The following is a 20,535-nucleotide window of genomic DNA, read 5'->3' on the forward strand; positions in this document are numbered from 1 at the left end:
TGACACTTTCATCACAGGACAGATATCTTATGGCACTTGAAAGAATTGCAAAATGGATGATTATGAAACAAAAGAATCTGTGCACAAGCCGCATTGTTTTCCATAGGAATCAAATACAACAAGAATGTATCAAATAGATGCCAATACCTCCAAAACAGATTTAATAAATTGCATCTGAATTTCCTCATCCACCTTTGAAAACAGAGGGACATGTACAAACAAAGATTTGATGCCATGCTTGGCAGCATAGCAAAGTGAGTGATAGTATACATAATTGCAAACAACCTGACCAACATCATCAGAACAACATCATATCCTTTATTCACCAAAGCATGCAAATTTGTTTGTTTGGCAGGGTTGTATCGATCGCGCGGGGAATGTCACCGTCCTCAGGAAAGACGGGAGTCCTCTGAGGCTGCTAGCCCATTTCATCAGGGCAGTGGAAATTGGGATTGGGGGCCGGTGAATTTTGATTCGGACATCCAGAAGTGAGAAAATGGGATCAGAGGGGCCACCCGGAACTAAAATCCATGTGACAGGATTCACAAAATTTCATGGAGTGGCAGAGAATCCAACAGAGACGATTGTGAACCGGTTGAAGGAATATGTCAATAAACAGGGCTTGAGTGATGGAGCCACTCCCAGAAGCTTCCGGTGGAAAGAACTACCTCCATTTTGAGAGAAGGCTTGAGGGTTCACGGGATGAGAGTGCTGGGGCCGATGAAAAGGGCTATTAGTGAAACTCCATGAGTAAACTGCATTGTTCTGAGATGAATCCCCACTGGAGGAGCGAATCCCCACATACATCTCATCCTTCCATAGATCAACAGAGTGCGAAATCAGGGGAGCAGAGGGCCTAATCAGACCAGATTTACTCAACCTGACCTCTAGAACCTTGGACCTTGCATCATAGTCTATCCAAGCGTGCAATTGAGTTCCATTTCAGAAACATCAGCAGTTTTTGAAGGGATCAAGCTCTCTATGTCAATACCCACATGGTTAGCATTAATGTCCATGACCTCCTTGTTTTGGGCCGAGTCAAATTCTACAGCAAACAAATTGGGTATGCGGGAAACTGAGCCCTTTGTCAAAGACAACCCAAACCACTACCCATCAAGGGGGTTCCCACGTGGCAGTATCACAAACGTCAGGCCATCACCATTACCAGAAGACATTGAAAAGGATAAATACGAAGAAAAAGAAACCGAGGAGCTGGGACCTAATGGCTGAAGCAATTTAATAGGTCTCCTATACATGAGATGCCCTGCACGTCTGGGTGAATACCCGCAAATTCGAACTGAAGACTCCCCATTGGCAATGACCTCGGCATCACCCAGGAGGGCTATTGCAGAAGAGGGTTTGAGGTTGAAGTTGGGGAATGAGAATGATGAGTGGGATGGATTGAAGAGCATAAGGGGCCGACAAGCACCCCGATCCCCATGGGTCAAAATTTTTGTTTATTTATGAGTGCGGTGGTTGACTGTGTTTTTTTTTATTTATTATTTTATGTTATTTTTTATTTATTTTTTATTTTTTTTATTTGTATTTAAAAATATAAAAAAATGAAATTAACCTTATCGTTAAAAACAAAAATGGTTAGTTTTTTTTTTTTTTTAATATATTTTTTTTCTTTTAATCAATGAAAAACTGGAAAGAAACTAAACTTTCTCTAGACTTAATTTTTTTAACAAATGGACACAATGATTTGCATATTGAAATATGTTTTGATCAAGCATAGTGCAAAACATTTATTTATTCTTGAAAGTAGTCTAAATCATCCCTATTTTTTGATCCTCGCGATCGCACGAAGCGCGGAGGAGAGCATACTTATTCTAAGCAAAATTGAAAATGAAAGAAAAAACTAAAAATTAAAGCCTACCTACTATATACTAATTAGAAAAAAATTAGTTACGTGTAATTAAACTTCCAATGAAGCCATTCACGTAGCAGTACCAACAATATATTCAGTAGCAATTTTTTAAATGAAAAATGAAAATATTCAATGGTGAATGGGTCTAGTTGCTATAACTGCAAATCAACTAAACAATAAAAAGATGAATCTAATCTAGTACTTACCTGGAACCATTGTTCAATAAAGCTTTGATAAGCACAGTTTCTCTCACTTAGATCATATTGTAACTCCTGTTCTTCTACTCCGATTTGCTGTTCTTCTTCCTTGATCTCCTGTTCGAATGATTGTTCGCCATCAGATATGCAGGATTCTTCAGATGTTGAATCTTCCTTTAATTCTTGGGGAGTATTTGAACCTTTAATTCTTATCAAGATCTCCCCTTCCAAGGAAGAAGAGATCCCGACTTCTGCTAGGATCTGAGTGAGTAGTTCCAAGCTGAAACTCATTGTTAAACCATGTTGAAAGAGATTCTAAAAAAAAAAAATCAGCATACTAAAAAAATTTGAATTAAAAACAAAAGGACCACAAAAATAATCTTGAATTCAATACTCAATTAAACCCTCTTACAAGGACTACTCATTAATTTAGTAATTGAATTCTGCAATTACAACCATGAACCATGAATTCATCAAACACTCTTCACAGTTGCAAAAATCAAACACACTTGCAGAAATTGAAATTCGCACTTGCATAAATGTAAACACACCCTACATGCCCTGATCCATAAGAGGTTGAGCCTGTTACAGTATCTCGAATGTGATGTGTAGGCTGTTCCCCATGTCTTACCGCCTTAACACCTCGGAGTTAGGAACATGTCTAAACACACTTGCAGAAAAATCAAACTAAACTTCAATACATCGTGCCTCCTCGGCAACGATGCCAAAATGTTGGGTGAAACTATGTTCGTTTAATTCTGTTGTAGTACTTACCCAACTATTTAATTTGTGAATCTGAGGTTCGTAAACTTACGAGGCACATGCACTATATATGCAGGACTGAAGTGGAACTAATTTAATTTAAATTACTGAAATCAAATTAATCTAGGAAGGCATTGAAACATTAACTATGAAAGCAGGAAATTGCATAAAGGAAAAGCAATACAACATGTGAAGAATTGAATGACAAACAACATATGTGAGCTCACAACAATAAAAATATGTCAGATTATATTACAAGAACCAAATTACAAATCATGAAAGCATAACAATAAAAGATGAAAAACTAAGAATTCCTTTCCATTATTCATTATTATCAAAATGAAGAGAGAGCACTCTCTTATATACATGAGGAAGATAACCATCTCATAATTACATATCCAATATTCTCTCAAGCACTCTCAACTAATTTCCCATTATTACAAGATATGATCCCACAAATCTCTCAAGCATTTTTAACTACTTTCCCATTATTACAAAATATGATCCCTTTGAATCCTCCATAAATCTCTCACATATCTTGGATAAGATATGCCAACCAAATCCTCCATGATTTTCTCCTTAGGAATTGGATAAGATATTCCAACCAAATCCTCCATGATTTTCTCCTTAGGAATTGGATAAGATATGCCAACCAAATCCTCCATGATTTTCTCCTTAGGAATAGGCTTGCATAATTATCTCCTTAATATGGTGGAGGAGATATTAATTCTTCACATATTTCCTACACATCACAAAACTCACATATTCTTGAGATATATATATATATATATATATATATATATATATATATATATATATATATATATATATATATATATATATATATAAATATGTATATTTTCTAATATTTAATCATAAATTCACTTGTAATACAAAAATGAAGAAAATTGAAAATAAGAAGGTGAAACCCAAATGTATGTATGAAAATGATATGATAAAAGGTTAATGGGATGATGAAATGTAAGGAATAGTGAAGAAAAAGGTGGATGAAAATGTGACATTTCTGAGTCCCAACAGGAATTCCGCTCAAGCGATGTCCATTCAAAAGGTGATGCAGAAGCATACCAGGCAATCTATCGTAGAAACCGAAAGCACAGATATGCCGTCCATTTTTACAGATACAATATGCACTGCAGATGGAGGCGCCACTACATGGAAAACTATCTATACTATGCTAGAGAATGAAAACCTTGAAGTAACATATATTCGACGAACTACTGACAATACAAAACCGTCAGGAGTACAGTTCAGAGATGCTGCGTGCTCTTTCCTTCACCGAATAGCAGCAAGGGATAGGCTCTTGCCATACACAAATATGATAAGATGGGTAGTAGAGAATACAGAAGTGGAAGACAAACTTATCCAGATAGCTAAAAACACAGTCTTGGGTTCTTTCAGAGCCGAAGATTTACAACAAATATACAAGCTACCCAATGCCCATGACATTTACAACAAACAGTTTGTTGCAAAGTTTTTGAAGGAAAATGAAGACCCGTTTCAAATGATACAAGAATGGAGGATAAGAGACAATAAATTCAAACAAGATAAAGTAGGTATGTACCCTATTGCTTCTTTAGCCAACCCTTATAATTTCACAGCCTCTATGCTATGTAGGTTGTATGGTCTCCCTGATAATTCTAAGTTCTCAATCAATTCGATTCCTTTAATTGATGCTTGTGTTAATTCTCACATTATGAATTGGGCAACCATTCTGTTTGAGAATTTGGCCAAAGAGATTACTGAATATTTCCAAACCAGGGCTGCCGCCTCTAGAGCAGTTCCCCAATTCTTCATGTCTGCATATGTCTTCGATGCTATTTGTTTCTGTACTCATTTTCCAACCATGGGTTGGAAATGGACTACCAATGATCCTGCTAGCATTCCAGGAAGCTCTCCTAGGTTGTATCTCGGAGATGCCTGGTAACATATAAATATTCAATATTGTTCTCTGAACTATTGGAATGTATGATGGTTTGGATCAGGTCAGATGACTGTTTCAACTTTGTTTTCACTCAAGACATGCATGAACACCCTCAGCTTTACAAGGCTTTACACCAATAATGCTCAATAGTTTATAGATTCAATGGATAGATGGAGAATACTGACTGTACCAGCATATGCATACATAAACACATATGAATGGCTAGCTACAGGAAATAAATGAAGCTTGCAAATCTAATTTATCAACCCAGAGATAAGATGACAGTTATCTAGCATTAGACACAGGAGAAAACATGAATAACCTATTCAAGTGCAAGCTTAGAACAGAAGAAAAAATGGGAATTGAACTTGTAATATCAAAAGAAGCTTATATTGCTGGAATGAAGATGAGAAGCTTAGAGGAGCATAGTCTCCACAGTCTCCAAAAGTTGAACCCTTCATACTTCTAACTTTCAGCCATTTATAGGATTTTTTACAATGCTCTTGAGCTCTCAAAGACTCGAAGTGCCTTAATCTATCCTCTCTGTCTTCTAAACAACTTGATGCCATGACTTGACACGCATGAGCTCGGAGGTTTCTTTTCTAACAACAGAGTAACCACATTCTGGTAATTTGCTACGTTGTCAGGGAGCTCGCTTGTGCCATTGATGCTCCTTGATCATTTGTTGGTTTGGCTATGTTGCACTGTTGCCTTTCCCCTTCCGGCTTTCTGCCTCTCGACCTTTGTTCTGTGATGGAATGGGTCTTCGGGCCTTTGAAATCCTTTCAAATACTAACAATGATTGTTTTCTGTTTTATATAGAAAAATGCTGCAACACTGTAAAATCTTGCCAAGCTTTGTTTATTTCGGACTTCAAAAGTCCTTAAACACTGTCTATTCCTCTATCGGGTCTGTCCTTATCGCTATTGCAAGTGGCAAATGGCCTGTTCCTAGTCTTCCCTTTGTATTTTGAAATACGTTAAAAACACTGGAAATACATTAAAAATGGCTCATGACGGAATTCGAATTTTATATATTTCCCTTCACGAACCCTTTCAGGTCCGGGTCTTATTGCATATTGCAAGTCTCTTTGTATTTCGTTAAATAATGAAAACATACAAAATACATAGGAAAATGCCTTTAGGCGGATCTCAAATCTTATATAATAGCTTTAAGGAACCCTTTCGGGTCTGGTTTATCGCATCGGACATCCATATAGGTATAAGCCGCGCTCCTCATGTTTTCCTCAACTGCGATATTGCGATGCGATTGATCGCAATCGCATATCGCTCATGCCTCGGGCCATTTGCAAGCGCTCTTTGTAATCTTCGATAGCAAAACTCCAATGCAACATTGGCCGTCGATCTGCGCACCTGATCAACGGTCCACATTGACTCCACCGGTCGCCATCGCAAGTTTCATATGATTTGCGCCGATATCCACCAATTTCCACCACTAATTGCGACCATCGATCAGATTTGGACTGTTGAACGGCCAGATCTGACGGCTACTGTGCATTTCACTGTTTATGCCTTCGATACTTGGTTTTTCACTGTTTTTATGTGTTTTTGGCCCCCCGATAGTGTTTCTCCGCCATTCTAAGGGTTCTCCTCCTGCAATTGTTTTGATCTTTGGCCTAATTTTACTAACTCTTGAAGACTTAGAGAGCATATTTGGATCCATTTTGGGCCACATGCCAACAACGCTTACACTGGTTCCTTCTGGGGATGAAAGCCTCCATGTGAGGTCTCAAGAACCACAGACCAATGCCTTTCCTATAAAAATAAAATAAAATCTATCTCCTAGTGTTCCATTAGGCATGGAGTTTATTTTGCATAGAAAATAAAAACTGAAAAGCATATTTACAATATCAAGGCCTTAAAGCCTTAAACAAAATAAAGTTTCAAGAACCGCCCATTGACTGGGCCACTAGAAACATCTTCTCCTTCGAGACTGTGCAGAATAAAGGTATTATTCTGCTGAATTTGAACGATGGAAAATGGACCTGTCCATAAGGAGTCAAACTTACCATGATTACCTTTCTTTTCCTTCAATGCATCCCATTTGAGAACCCAGTCACCAACTTGGAAATTGTCCACTTTTTCCTTCCTGTCAAAGGTTTCTTTGATTTTCTTTTGATGAACTTTTGACTTCTCAACTAGCTGCTCCCTGATCTACTATAATTCAACTAGGTTATTCATTCTCCTTACCATGTCATTCTCTTCATCCTGTTATTCTTGCAAGAATTTGGCCACAGGGAGAATCAGCTGGATAGGGAAAACAACATTAGCACCGTAAACCAGCTTAAATGGAGAATTTCATATGGACTTCTTGTTGAAAACTCTGTCAGCCCATAGTGTAAACTTCAACTTGGAATCCCAGCTCTTTCTGTTTTCCTCTAACAGTTTTTTGATTATCCTTACAAGACTCTTGTTAGATGATTCTGCCAGGCCATTGCCTTGAGGATAATATGAGGTAGAGTGCACCAATTGAATGCCCATGGATTCAGTCATGTCCACTAATTCTTTTGCCTTGAAGGCTGCTGCATTATCAGTGACTAGTTTGGTTGGGCAACTAAATCTAGTGAAAATATTCTCATTCAAGAACTTTATGACAACTTGATGATTAGCATTCTTAGTGGGTATAGCCTCCATCCACTTGGTGAAATAATCAGTGGCTACCAAGATCCATTTGTTCTGGCCACTGGAATGTGGGTTGATCTCACCTATAAAGTCCAAGCCCCACTGCTGGAAGGGACCATTGGTGTGTATTGGCTTCAAGGGCAGAGATTTTAGCTGTTGTCTTCCTGCAAACCTCAGACATTTGTCACAAGACCTCACAAAAGAACACATATCAGAGAACAAAGTAGGCCAAAAATACCCAGCTCTTAGGATCTTGTGGTCTATGGTTTTCCAATAATGATGCCCTCCATAGATGCTAGAATGGAACTGGTGCATGAATTTCATAGATTGTCCTTTATCTAGACATCTAAAGAGGATTCCTGATGGGTCTCTCCAATAAAGCAGGGTTTTATTAACGCAGAATTTGGCTGATCTGATCTTAATGGCCTGGGCTTGACTTGAGCTAAGCCCTGGAGGGACTTCTAGCTTCTGCAAAAAACGAACTATATTGGAATACCATTCACAGGTGGCTAGATTTTCAACCAAGGACTGATTCTGCTTTTGCTCTTTTGCTGCTTCCTCTGTCTGCTCATCACTTGAACTTGAACCCATGCAATTGATGTTTAACAAACTGCAATTTTCCTCAGCCATAAGTTTAGCCAAGCCCTGGCCTTTGATAAGCTTAGTGGGCTTCACCTCTATGTTAAACTCTATGAATTTTGCAATCCATTTAGCCCTCTTTCCATCAATATCTGGCTGAGTTAAGACATCTTTTACTGAGGCTGAAGGTACATATGCAATCACTTTGGAATGCAGGATATAAATTCTGAATGCCTTTAAATATTTTATGAGAGCATAAGCTTGTTTTTCAATAAGGTCATACCTTAGTTCAACATCCCTCAGAGTTTTGCTAAAAAAGGCCACAGGGTGCTATATGCCTTCATCATTTTTTTGCAACAGAACCGCTGCAAGTGTATCATAAGAAGAAAAAGAGAATATATAAAACTCCTTGGTGTAATCTGGGCTGATTAGAGTGGGAGTTTCCATGATAGTTTGTTTGATAGCTTCAAAAGAGCTTCTTGCAGCATCTGCCCATTTTATTTCTGATCCTTTCTTCAACATGGAAGTGATGTGCTTCACTAGCTCTGCAAAGTTTGGAATAAACCTCCTGACAAAGTTGATCTTATCGAGGAAAGATTGAATGTCCCTTTTTGATCTTGGGATAGACAATGTCTGAATTGCTTGAACTCTTGCTGGATTGATCTTCACACCTTCAGCAGAAACAATGTGTCCCAGCAGTTTGCCTTCTTCTATAGAAAACTGTGACTTCTTTGGGTTTATAGAAATTCCAAAACGTCTGCACTTTAGAAACACATTTTTCAAATGCTGAAAATGGTCCTTGTGACTGTTGGAAAAGACTGTTATGTCATCAAGGTAAATAAGGACAAACTTGTCCCTCTCTCCCAAAAAGGCTATGTCCATGGCCCTCTGACAAGTTGCCCCAGCTTTTATCAGTCCAAAAGGAATTTTGGCGTACATGAAAGTGCCCCAAGGAGTAGTGAATGCGGTCTTTTTGTGATCTTCTGGATGTACAACAATCTAATTATAACCTGAAAATCCATCTAAGAAAGACATGACTTTAGCCCCTGGAACTTTTTGCAGCAAGTGCTCCATCTTAGGCAGTGGGTATTTGTCTTTTTTAGAGCATTTGTTTAGATTCCTGAAGTCAACACAAAGCCTGATTTCACCATTCTTCTTTCTTACTACCACAAGGTTAGCTATCCACTTTGAATACCTTAGGGGAACTATGATGTTGGCATCCAACAGCTTCTTGATTTCTTTCTCGATAAGAGGAAATAAGAGAGGGCTGATAGGTCTTAATTTCTGCTTAAAAGGGATGGTGTTCTTCTCTAGTGGAATCTTATGCTGAATGATGTTGGTGTCATAGGTCTTAATATCACAGTATTCCCAAGCAAAAATATCAGCAAATTGTTTCATCAGGGTACAATACTCGGAACTCTGAGCATAAGACAAGTGAGTGGACAAATTTATGTACTTTGGATGGGTTGGACTCCCTACATTGTGTTTGTGAACAACAGACTCATTTCCTTTTTTGGTAGGCTTATAAGGTACATCATTATAAGAAAACAACTTCTCTAGGGGCACCAATCCTTTGGGTATATAGTTACTAGGCAGTGGAACAAGGCTGTCTTGACCGATCTCGTCCTTTAGCTTGGACTGGTTGCATTCTTCCATGGTTTCGTTTTCTTAGTCGATGTGCATTTCAGAAAATTCATCGACGAGTTGTAAAAACCTATTAATTTCATCATCATCTTCAAAAACTTTCCAGTATTTGACATTGTCAGGTAGATATGGTTTATATTTCACTTGAACTTCATAAGTCAACTTAGGAGGCAAAGGAGGAATAAACATGCTAGCAGACACAACAAGGGAATCGACAAGTTGGTTTTTCATTCTTTGGATGTAAGAAATGCTAAAAATATAAATATAGTCCTTGAGCTTCCATAGCTCATCTCTGTATGCTTTCAGCCTTGGATGCTGTTATCTCAAAATCAGGCCCTGGAAGGCTGCACACCAGGAAGACTTCAAGTAACTATTTCAAACCGACTTTAGGCTGAGGCTTAGCCTCCTCAACCTGAGAGGGCTCTCTCTTGATGGATTAATGATTTTGATTAAAGATAAGATGGCTAACTCTTATAGAACAACTGTGAAAAATATGAATGGTGTAAACACATTAAACAACTATCCATTGGGCTTATGGAGTCAACAACACCTCAATATAACAATAAACTCAACCTTACATGGAAGTCAGGGCATTCAACATTTAAACATTCAGAACATAAACTCATATGGGACCACACAGTTTATAAATGTATACAGGAAGTCAGAGCACATTCAGTGAATTCTGAGTGATTATACATCCATACCACTGTAAGAATTAAGAAAAGGACAACATCACATATTCTGAACATAACAAATCCTTCATGAATCCTGAGAAGTAAAGTCAAGCATGTATTACTGAAAATGAGTCTTACATAGGCCAAATACAAGCTTTTCCATAAATTTTCCAACCCTTTGTACATCAGATGTTCTGCTATATATAGAGCTCTTTACATGCTTAGCTTCCTCTTCTAGGAAGAGGAAAATTCGAATTCTACCTGACCTGACACCTAATGACACTCAAAACTAACTATTAAATTCAAATGACACCTAACTAGCAGTCCTAGAGACCTAATACAACTAGGAGTGTAACTCCTTATCATGATTACAACAACCTTATCTAAGCATTAAACACTCCTTTTGACACATAAAACTCCATGAAGTCGAATTTGATGAAGCCCATAACCTTCCAGCTGGCCCTTGATGACTCATCCTTTTGTTGTTCCTAGAAACTAGGAAACTGTCCCTTGCTCTGTTCTGGCTGAAAAATAGGTCTTGGGACAGAGCTCATAACTTCTCATAAACAATGTATTTGGAAAAACGGAAGGAGGCTTTTGTGAACCAATCCATGCTTAACAAAAACCTCTCTTGGTTTTTTGAAACACCTTTCCTACCGTCCAGAATATTTCTTTGAAAAACAGGTGTCAAACAGAGAAATATGCCTGTGGAAAACTTGCACCTATAGCAGTTTCGTAGCGCAAGTTTGATCATTTATTTCTCTAAAATCATAATGGATTTGAAGAAAGTGGAAGATTTTTTTGTATTTCAGTATCTTATTAACGAAAACCTCTTTCACATTTTAGAGATAAGCTTTCAAATGCTCAGAAACGCTTCTAGAAGTTGACTAGTAAAAACAGGGAAACAAAACTCCTCCTTTTAAGAGTTTCATTCTTATGCTCATCTTCGAATCCTTCTGCTGACCATGCTGTCTATTTAATCATATGAAATGCATTAAATCAACCATGAAATCTGATCCCACACTTGAATTAAGACAAATAGCTCCTTTAATGCTACCTGAAGCATCATCTAGCTATAAAACAATTTCCACTTTTATAACATGTAGCTTAGAATTCAACAAAAATGTCCTCCTTCTACTTGTTTTGCCCTTGCTGAATGTTGACACTTTGTAATTGATCTTTTGCAGAGATTCCCCTTTGAAAATATTTCCCTTTGTCTCTCAATTTTGGTCCACTAATTCATAATATGCTCCTACAGCAGTTTCGTAGCGCGCTACGAAACTGCTGTGTAATTACAAAAACACAGCTTTGAACCAAATTTTTTTCATTTTGAGCCTTTTGCTATCTTCCAATGTCTCTTTTCATGTGCCTTGAAGCTTTTCAAACTGAATATGAATATATATATATATATATATATATATATATATATATATATATATATATATATATATATATATATATATATATATATATATATATAGACCCCATTCTTCAAGGTATGTATGCAATATGTAACCTTGGCATTTGTGAAAGAATCTTCAAGTAACAAGGAAGAAGAGATGTATGCCAATCATTGGCAATGAAGACAACATCCTCCTCATAAGGTCTACTAAATGTTCACTATTTTGCTCTGATTTAAAGATTGTTCAGCTGTTGCCACATCTACACAAGGCAGAATGCGGTCAAGGGCGGTATTTTCTATTGAAGGCGCTTCAGTGTGAACATTTTTCCCATTCTTTCCATATGCCTCCACATAACACCAATTAGGAATATCTGTTGTGCCAATCAGGAACCATCCATTTCTTTGATATGCTCCCAAGAGTAATTACTTTTAGCTGTCTCTGCAATCTTAGCCAAATGATCATGGGTAAAAGTAGTGCCGCATGGGTTGCTTGGATTGATAATAACCATTGCCACTGTGTTGCTGTCTGCAATTGTATGAATCCCTGTGTAATGCATCAAACTAAATTGAGAAATTTTTGCATTAGTATTCTTAAGTGATAACAGTGGCTCCACTTGGGATAGTGTGCTCCTGTAGTACACTAAGAACTCGTAGGTCCAGTGCTTTGTCCATTTTATGAAAAACATAGATTTGCTTGACGAGCATTCCTTTCCAACTTCTTGGGCCTTCACCTCGGGCTTAAACTTGATGATCATTGTGAGATAAAGAAATCTACCACTACTGAAAAAAAATGCTCAGTCAACCTTGAGCTTATTTGCATTTACCTACCTACCTACCCTATCAGCTGCAAGCTCCACTTGTAGCTCAAGCAACATGATATTTCCAATAAAGCCAATCAATTGTCCTCTCTGATATTGGAGGCTCTTGACTGCATTCAACCTCAAAATAACCATGGTAGTGAGATGACCAAATCAACCTATAATGTATATGATCTTCATAATGCAAATGAAATTGAAATACTGATGTGCAAAACTTTGCCATGTATTCATTTATAGGGTCAAAGAAAACATGGTTATTTTGATAATCATCATAACATTCTATCTCTTTAGACAACTGATCCTTAGCCACACAAAATTCTTTTGATGTGCTATCCAACTGCCTTTCTGCATGATTCCCATAGACAATGTAATTTTCCTCACTATTGTGATCATTCTTTGATGTAAGCTGCTGCAAGGAATCACAAAAATGAACAACCTTTTCTTCTGCCTGAGGATTATAAAAAATTTCTTCCAGTATTTCTTCTTGGTGTTTGCAATCAATTTCATATTCTTTATGATCAAAAGAATGACAAATCTACTGCATCTTTTCATTCATATCAAAGGATGAAACATGGTTTTCACAAGTAAACCCCTGCTGATCTTCATGCTGCGTTTCATGAGATGTTATACTTTCTTATTGGTGTTGAAATGCATTGTTATGAAGAGCCTCTAAAATTTCTTCATCCATAAATTCATCATCATCATAACAATCCTCCAAATATTGAATAAAACTCGTAGAATGTTTACAACAATCTTTGACCAGCAATAAGGAGGGATGACACTCTTTATACATGTCATAGAACACATCATGGAAATCAGCAAGAGAATATAATGAACCATTTTCCAAACTTTTATACCAAGACCATGCTTTTCCTTCTAAAGTGGTCATAAACATCCTCATGAGACAATCCTCAGGAAAGTGAACCTTAAGATTGTGTACATGCATATGAAACCTAACCAAATGAAGAGCAGCATTGTCTTTCTTTTCATCTTTGAATATCGGAAGATCCTCTAACCAATCAACCTTTGGCATAGGATTTGGAAAACCAGGGATATGAGACCAATTCATAGGAGCATACCTGGCATTCATTCTTGCAATGGAATTCATCTTGAAACTTCATCAAGCTACTGATCTTCTAGCAGTGGAGTCACCTTCCAATTTCTTATTCGATGTGTGGAGTCGCCAAGGTAGTTTTGCAGCCTCAAATAGATGTCTGAGCTCCTGCTACCTTCAGAAGTTCAACCTCTTAATTTCGGGAATGAATAGACTTCAGGCTCCCGGCAGACGCACCAAAATGTTATCTCAAAATCAGGCCTTGGAAGGCTGCAGACCAGGAAGACTTCAAGTAACTATTTCAAACCGACTTTAGGCTGAGGCTTAGCCTCCTCAACCTGAGAGGGCTCTCTCTTGATGGATTAATGATTTTGATTAAAGATAAGATGGCTAACTCCTATAGAACAACTGTGAAAAATATGAATGGTGTAAACACATTAAACAACTATCCATTGGGTTTATGGAGTCAACAACACCTCAATATAACAATAAACTCAACCTTACATGGAAGTTAGGGCATTCAGCATTTAAACATTCAGAACATAAACTCATATGGGACCACACAGTTTATAAATGTATACAGGAAGTCAGAGCACATTCAGTGAATTCTGAGTGATTATACATCCATACCACTGTAAGAATTAAGAAAAGGACAACATCACATATTCTGAACATAACAAATCCTTCATGAATCCTGAGAAGTAAAGTCAAGCATGTATTACTGAAAATGAGTCTTACATAGGCCAAATACAAGCTTTTCCATAAATTTTCCAACCCTTTGTACATCAGATGTTTTGCTATATATAGAGCTCTTTACATGCTTAGATTCCTCTTCTAGGAAGAGGAAAATTCGAATTCTACCTGACCTGACACCTAATGACACTCAAAACTAACTATTAAATTCAAATGACACCTAACTAGCAGTCCTAGAGACCTAATACAACTAGGAGTGTAACTCCTTATCATGATTACAAAAACCTTATCTAAGCATTAAACACTCCTTTTGACACATAAAACTCCATGAAGTCGAATTTGATGAAGCCCATAACCTTCCAGCTGGCCCTTGATGACTCATCCTTTTGTTGTTCCTAGAAACTAGGAAATTGTCCCTTGCTCTGTTCTGGCTGAAAAATAGGTCTTGGGACAGAGCTCATAACTTCTCATAAAAAATGTATTTGGAAAAACTGAAGGAGGCTTTTGTGAACCAATCCATTCTTAACAAAAACCTCTCTTGGTTTTTTGAAACACCTTTCCTACCGTCAAGAATATTTCTGTGAAAAACAGGTGTCAAACAGAGAAATATGCCTGTGGAAAACTTGCACCTACAGCAGTTTCGTAGCGCAAGTTTGATCATTAATTTCTCTCAAATCATAATGGATTTGAAGAAAGTGGAAGAGTTTTTTGTATTTCAATATCTTATGAACGAAAACCTCTTTCACGTTTTAGAGATAAGCTTTCAAATGCCCAAAAACGCTTCTAGAAGTTGACTAGTAAAAATAGGGAAACAAAACTCCTCCTTTTAAGAGTTTCATTCTTATGCTCATCTTCGAATCCTTCTGCTGACCATGCTGTCTCTTTAATCATATGAAATGCATTAAATCAACCATGAAATCTGATCCCACACTTGAATTAAGACAAATAGCTCCTTTAATGCTGCCTGAAGCATCATCTAGCTATAAAACAATTTCCACTTTTATAACATGTAACTTAGAATTCAACAAAAATGTCCTCCTTCTACTTGTTTTTCCCTTGCTGAATGTTGACACTTTGTAATTGATCTTTTGCAGAGATTCCCCTTTGAAAATATTTCCCTTTGTCTCTCAATTTTGGTCCACTAATTCATAATATGCTCCTACAGCAGTTTCGTAGCACGCTACGAAACTGCTGTGTAATTACAAAAACACAGCTTTGAACCAAATTTTTTTCATTTTGAGCCTTTTGCTATCTTCAAATGTCTCTTTTCATGTGCCTTGAAGCTTTTCAAACTGAATATATATATATATATATATATATATATATATATATATATATATATATATATATATATATATATATATATATATATATATAGACCCCATTCTTCAAGGTATGTATGCAATATGTAACCTTGGCATTTGTGAAAGAATCTTCAAGTAACAAGGAAGAAGAGATGTATGCCAATCATTGGCAATGAAGACAACATCCTCCTCATAAGGTCTACTAAATGTTCACTATTTTGCTCTGATTTAAAGATTGTTCAGCTGTTGCCACATCTACACAAGGCAGAATGCGGTCAAGGGCGGTATTTTCTATTGAAGGTGCTTCAGTGTGAACATTTTTTCCATTCTTTCCATATGCCTCCACATAACACCAATCAGGAATATCTGTTGTGCCAATCAGGAACCATCCATTTCTTTGATATGCTCCCAAGAGTAATTACTTTTAGCTGTCTCTGCAATCTTAGCCAAATGATCATGGGTAAAAGTAGTGCCGCATGGGTTGCTTGGATTGATAATAACCATTGCCATTGTGTTGCTGTCTGCAATTGTATGAATCCCTGTGTAATGCATCAAACTAAATTGAGAAATTTTGGCATTAGTATTCTTAAGTGATAACAGATGCTTTGCTTGGAAAATTTTGTTGACTTGCTGAATGATAAGTTTTACGTTTCCAAATACTTTCAGACCTTTGATGCCCATTTCTTTAGCAGCGTTTAAGCCCAATATCAAGGCTTCATACTCTGCTATGTTATTTGTGACCTGAAAAGTTAATTTGAAAGATAAATGAATGCATTCCTGTGTGGGGGACACAAGGACTACACCTGCCCCTGCAGCTTCCTTAGAGTAAGCTCCATTAAAGAACATGTCCCAAATTTGTGGGCCTTCTTCCTCTGTGATCTGGCAAACTGGTTTCTTGGGCTGCGTGGAGGCCAACTGGGATTCTTCAATCTGAAGAATACAAGCTCCAAAATCAGTGTCGACAACATAAATGGGATGATTAGTGGGATTCGTTTCATCACTGATGACATAAGCCAACTGAGCTTCTCTGTATAATCTCAAACTCTCACCTCCAAAAACTGGGATAGTAGCATAGGACAGATCATTTTGCAATGTTCCACCTAATCTCTTGATCCAACCTCTGGAAAGAAACATGCCGAACTTGGGGGGTACATCTGCTACCACAATATCCATCATCATGCTCTTCATGGGCAGCTGAGACAAGGTGATGGCTATGTCTTTGATTAATCCCAAACATTTCACTTTTCTAGAGTCAAAAGAAAACATGTCATGATAAGGCTTGGTAATGTCAAGACCCAACTCATCCATGATAGCCTTGGGCATTAGATTATGGCTGGCTCTGTGTCCAGAAGGCAGTTATGAAGGATTTTGTCATGAATAGTCAAAGAGACATAGAATGATGGGGAGTTGTCATCATAGTTTTCAATCATTGGGTTGAGAATAACAACTGGTTTGTCATCTTGCATATTTACATAGTCATTGGAGGCTTGGATGGCTTTAGGCTCAAGGGCATCAAGGATGGATCTTTTGAAGAACTCATTCTTCAGTAGTTCAATAAGAGGTACATGTATTCTTAGCTTCTGAATTTTTAATTGAAAGCTGAAAGGAGAAGGAGACTTGTCAAGGCCTCTTACCTTGTGAGCGGGAGCTTTGAGGATGATGGGATCAATAGTCGGTCACTTCTTCTTATTAGCTTGCTGTACTGTAGGGACAACAACTCTTTGAATAAGAGTTTCCTTAGCATTATTCATCTTCGACCTTAGATTATATCTGTGTTGATCTTTAGTTTGCAGAACAACTTCACCATCCCATTCTTGGTTGGTCTAGTCATTGAATAATGAATTTTTATAGGCAGTTGAGGTAAAAGAGGAGGTGATGCCTTTGTCTTACAATCAATGGATCTCATCATTTTCTTCAAACTTCTCTTCTTCCATGACTACATTCTAGAAATGGGTCTTCACCCTTTGATCTTAATTGGCATCTTTGCTTCTTTGCAGAATCTGCAACTTCTCATTAACTCTTCTATATGGATTTCGATTTGGATTTCTAGAAGAAAAGGTATTGGGAACTCTTCCTTTCCCAAGGTGCTACTCAACCTTTGATTTGGAGATTTCAGAGGCCAATGACTCTATCATCTTGGTCATTTTATCGATCTTAGGATCTGAAGATGATGAAGATTCACCTCTCTATCTCCTTCTATCAACATTCCCTTTGAGCTTCTCTGCAGCCATGATGTTTGATTCTACTTCCAAGGTTGCATCCTGCATATCAACCAAAGTAGTGCATCGCCTCTCCCTCAATAGTAGACAGAAGTCAGAATCAAAAGCACTAACATAGGTGAGTTTAGCAGAGGTATTGGTGGGTTTTACTTCAACTAATATTTTGCTTTACATGCGGTTAAATCTCTTATTAAAATCAGATAATAACTCACCATTTTCCCTCTTTAAGTTCCCAAACTCGGTGTGGTAGTAGACTAGATCCTTCTTATCCTACCAATGCTTTAGGAATGCATCATCTAAAGCCTCAATATCTGCTATAGATCTTGGGGTCAGTTCTATGAACCATTTTCTAGCCTCTCCATCTAGGCTTTGGACAAAGATTCTCATCCACACATCATCTTCACTAATGTCTAGGTTATCAGCATAGCTATAGAATGATGCAAGATGTTCTTCAGCTGTAAAACCTTTAGTCCCAGTGAACTTAGACCTATACTTTTGATATTCTCCAGTAGGTATGGCATTCAAAGGAGTGGGCAGCACTATAGGTCCATGCCTAGAAGCTGTGATTAATTCCATCTTGGTAGGTGCTTGTGGACCTACCATAGTTGTGGTGGCTATAAGGGTACTAGAAGTCTGAATGACAGAGGGTTGAGGAGTGACTGATAAGGAGTGACAGAGGGTTGAGGAGTGACTGATAAGGAGTGTGATGGATAGGAGGAGAGGTTTCCTTTGGGCTTGCAACAAAAGGAGAACCTAAAGAATAAGGAGCTTTATGAATTTCTGAGCTTTTCTCTTCACTGCTAGTATTAGATGCTATACTCTCAACATGTATTTGTTCTATTATAGGATTTTCTTGAAGAGGTATAGAATATTGTTTAGAGCTTCCTGAACCTGTTGCTCCTTTCTGCAATGCCTTCTTTCTTTGATGATTTTTTTAGGGTCAGATATTGGATCAGCTTATGGCTTCTGAGGATTTCTCCAAGTATGCCTCACAAACTGAGCCAGAACTATCAAGTGGAGTCACCAAGAGGTTCGTCCTCCAGTAGAGTCGCCAGATAGATGATTACAACTGAAAAAGTTCCCAGAATTTGTCTATCATCAAAGCTGGATCTATGTCGTCTCCCAGGGAAGCTGAGCTTCAGTCTCCTCTCCCTGGCAACGACACCAATTATGTTAGCACTCTAGGAAGCTCTCCTAGGTTGTAGCTCAGAGATGCCTGGTAACATATAACTCTTTAATATTGTTCTCTGAACTATTGGAATGTATGATGGTTTGGATCAAGTCAGATCACTATTTCAAATTTGTTTTCACTCAAGACATGCATGAACACCCTCAGCTTTACAAGGCTTTAGACCACTAATGCTCAATATTTTATAGATTCAATGGATAGATGGAGAATACTGACTGTACCAGTAGATGCATACATAAACACGTATGAATGGTTAGCTATAGGAAATAAATGAAGCTTGCAAATCTAATTTATCAACACAGATATAAGATGACAGTTATCTAGCATTAGACATAGGAGAAAATCTGAATAACCTATTCAAGTGCAAGCTTAGAATAGAAGAGCAAATGGGAATTGAACATGTAACAACAAAAGAAGCTTATATTGCTGGAATGAAGATGAGAAGCTTAGAGGAACAGAGTCTCCACATTCTCCAAAAGTTGAACCCTTCATGCTTCTAACTTTCAGCAATTTATAGGCTTTTTTACAATGCTCTTGAGCTCTCAAAGGCTCGATGTGTCTTAATCTATCTTCTCTGTCTTCTCAACGACTTGATGCCATGACTCGATACGCATGAGCTCAGAGGTTTCTTTTCTAGCAGTAGAGTAACCACATTCTGGTAAGTTCCTTCGCTGTTAGGGAGCTCGCTCGTGCCAGGGATGCTCCATGATCATTTGTTGGTTTGGCTGTGTTGTGTTGTTGTCTTTCCCCTTTAAGCTTTCTATCTCCCGGCCTTTGTTCTGTGATGGAATGGGTCTTCGGGCCTTTGAAATCCTTTCAAATACTAACAATGACTATTTTCTGTTTTATATAGAAAAATGCTGCAACACTGTAAAATCCCGCCAAGCTCTATTTATTTTGGACTTCAAAAGTCCTTAAACACTGTTTATTCCTCTATCGGGTTCGTCCTTATCGCTATCATAAGTCGCAAATGGCCTATTCCTAGTCTTCCCTTTGTATTTTGAAATACATTAAAAGCACTCGAAATACATTAAAAATGGCTCATGACGGACTTCAAATTTTATATATTTCCCTTCACGAACCCTTTCAGGTCCAAGTCTTATCGCATATTGCAAGTCTCTTTGTATTTCGTTAAATAACGAAAATATGCAAAATACATAGGAAAATGCCTTTAGGCGGATCTCAAATCTTATATAATATCTTTAAGGAACGCTTTCAGGTCCGGTTTATTGCATCGGACATCCATATAGGTATAAGCCCCGCTCCTCATGTTTTCCCCAACTACGATCTCATGATGCGATTGATCGCAATCACATATCGCTCATGCCCAGGCCTTTGCAAGTGCTCTTTGTAATCTCCGATAGTGAAACTCCGATGCAACGTGGGTCGTCGATCTACGCGCTTGATCAATGGTCCACGTTGACTTCATCAGTTGCCATCACAAGTTTCATATGGTTTGTGCTGATATCCGCCGATTGCCACCACCGATCAGATCTGGACCATTGAGAACACAATTCAGGATGCCACCACAAGTCAGACCAATGTC

At 37.8% G+C, this 20,535-nt stretch overlaps 1 pseudogene; it reads right to left on the reverse strand.

Moving 5' to 3' along the window:
- Positions 1 to 552: 552 nt before the first annotated feature.
- On the reverse strand, positions 553 to 1,442 carry LOC149145941 (L-type lectin-domain containing receptor kinase VIII.1-like; annotated as a pseudogene).
- Between the last annotated feature and the right edge of the window lie 19,093 nt (positions 1,443 to 20,535).

The sequence above is a fragment of the Pinus tabuliformis genome, chromosome X (genome assembly GCF_031772625.1).
Source record: "Pinus tabuliformis cultivar Carrire ecotype Pingquan chromosome X, CPIR1, whole genome shotgun sequence".
NCBI lineage: Eukaryota > Viridiplantae > Streptophyta > Pinopsida > Pinales > Pinaceae > Pinus > Pinus tabuliformis.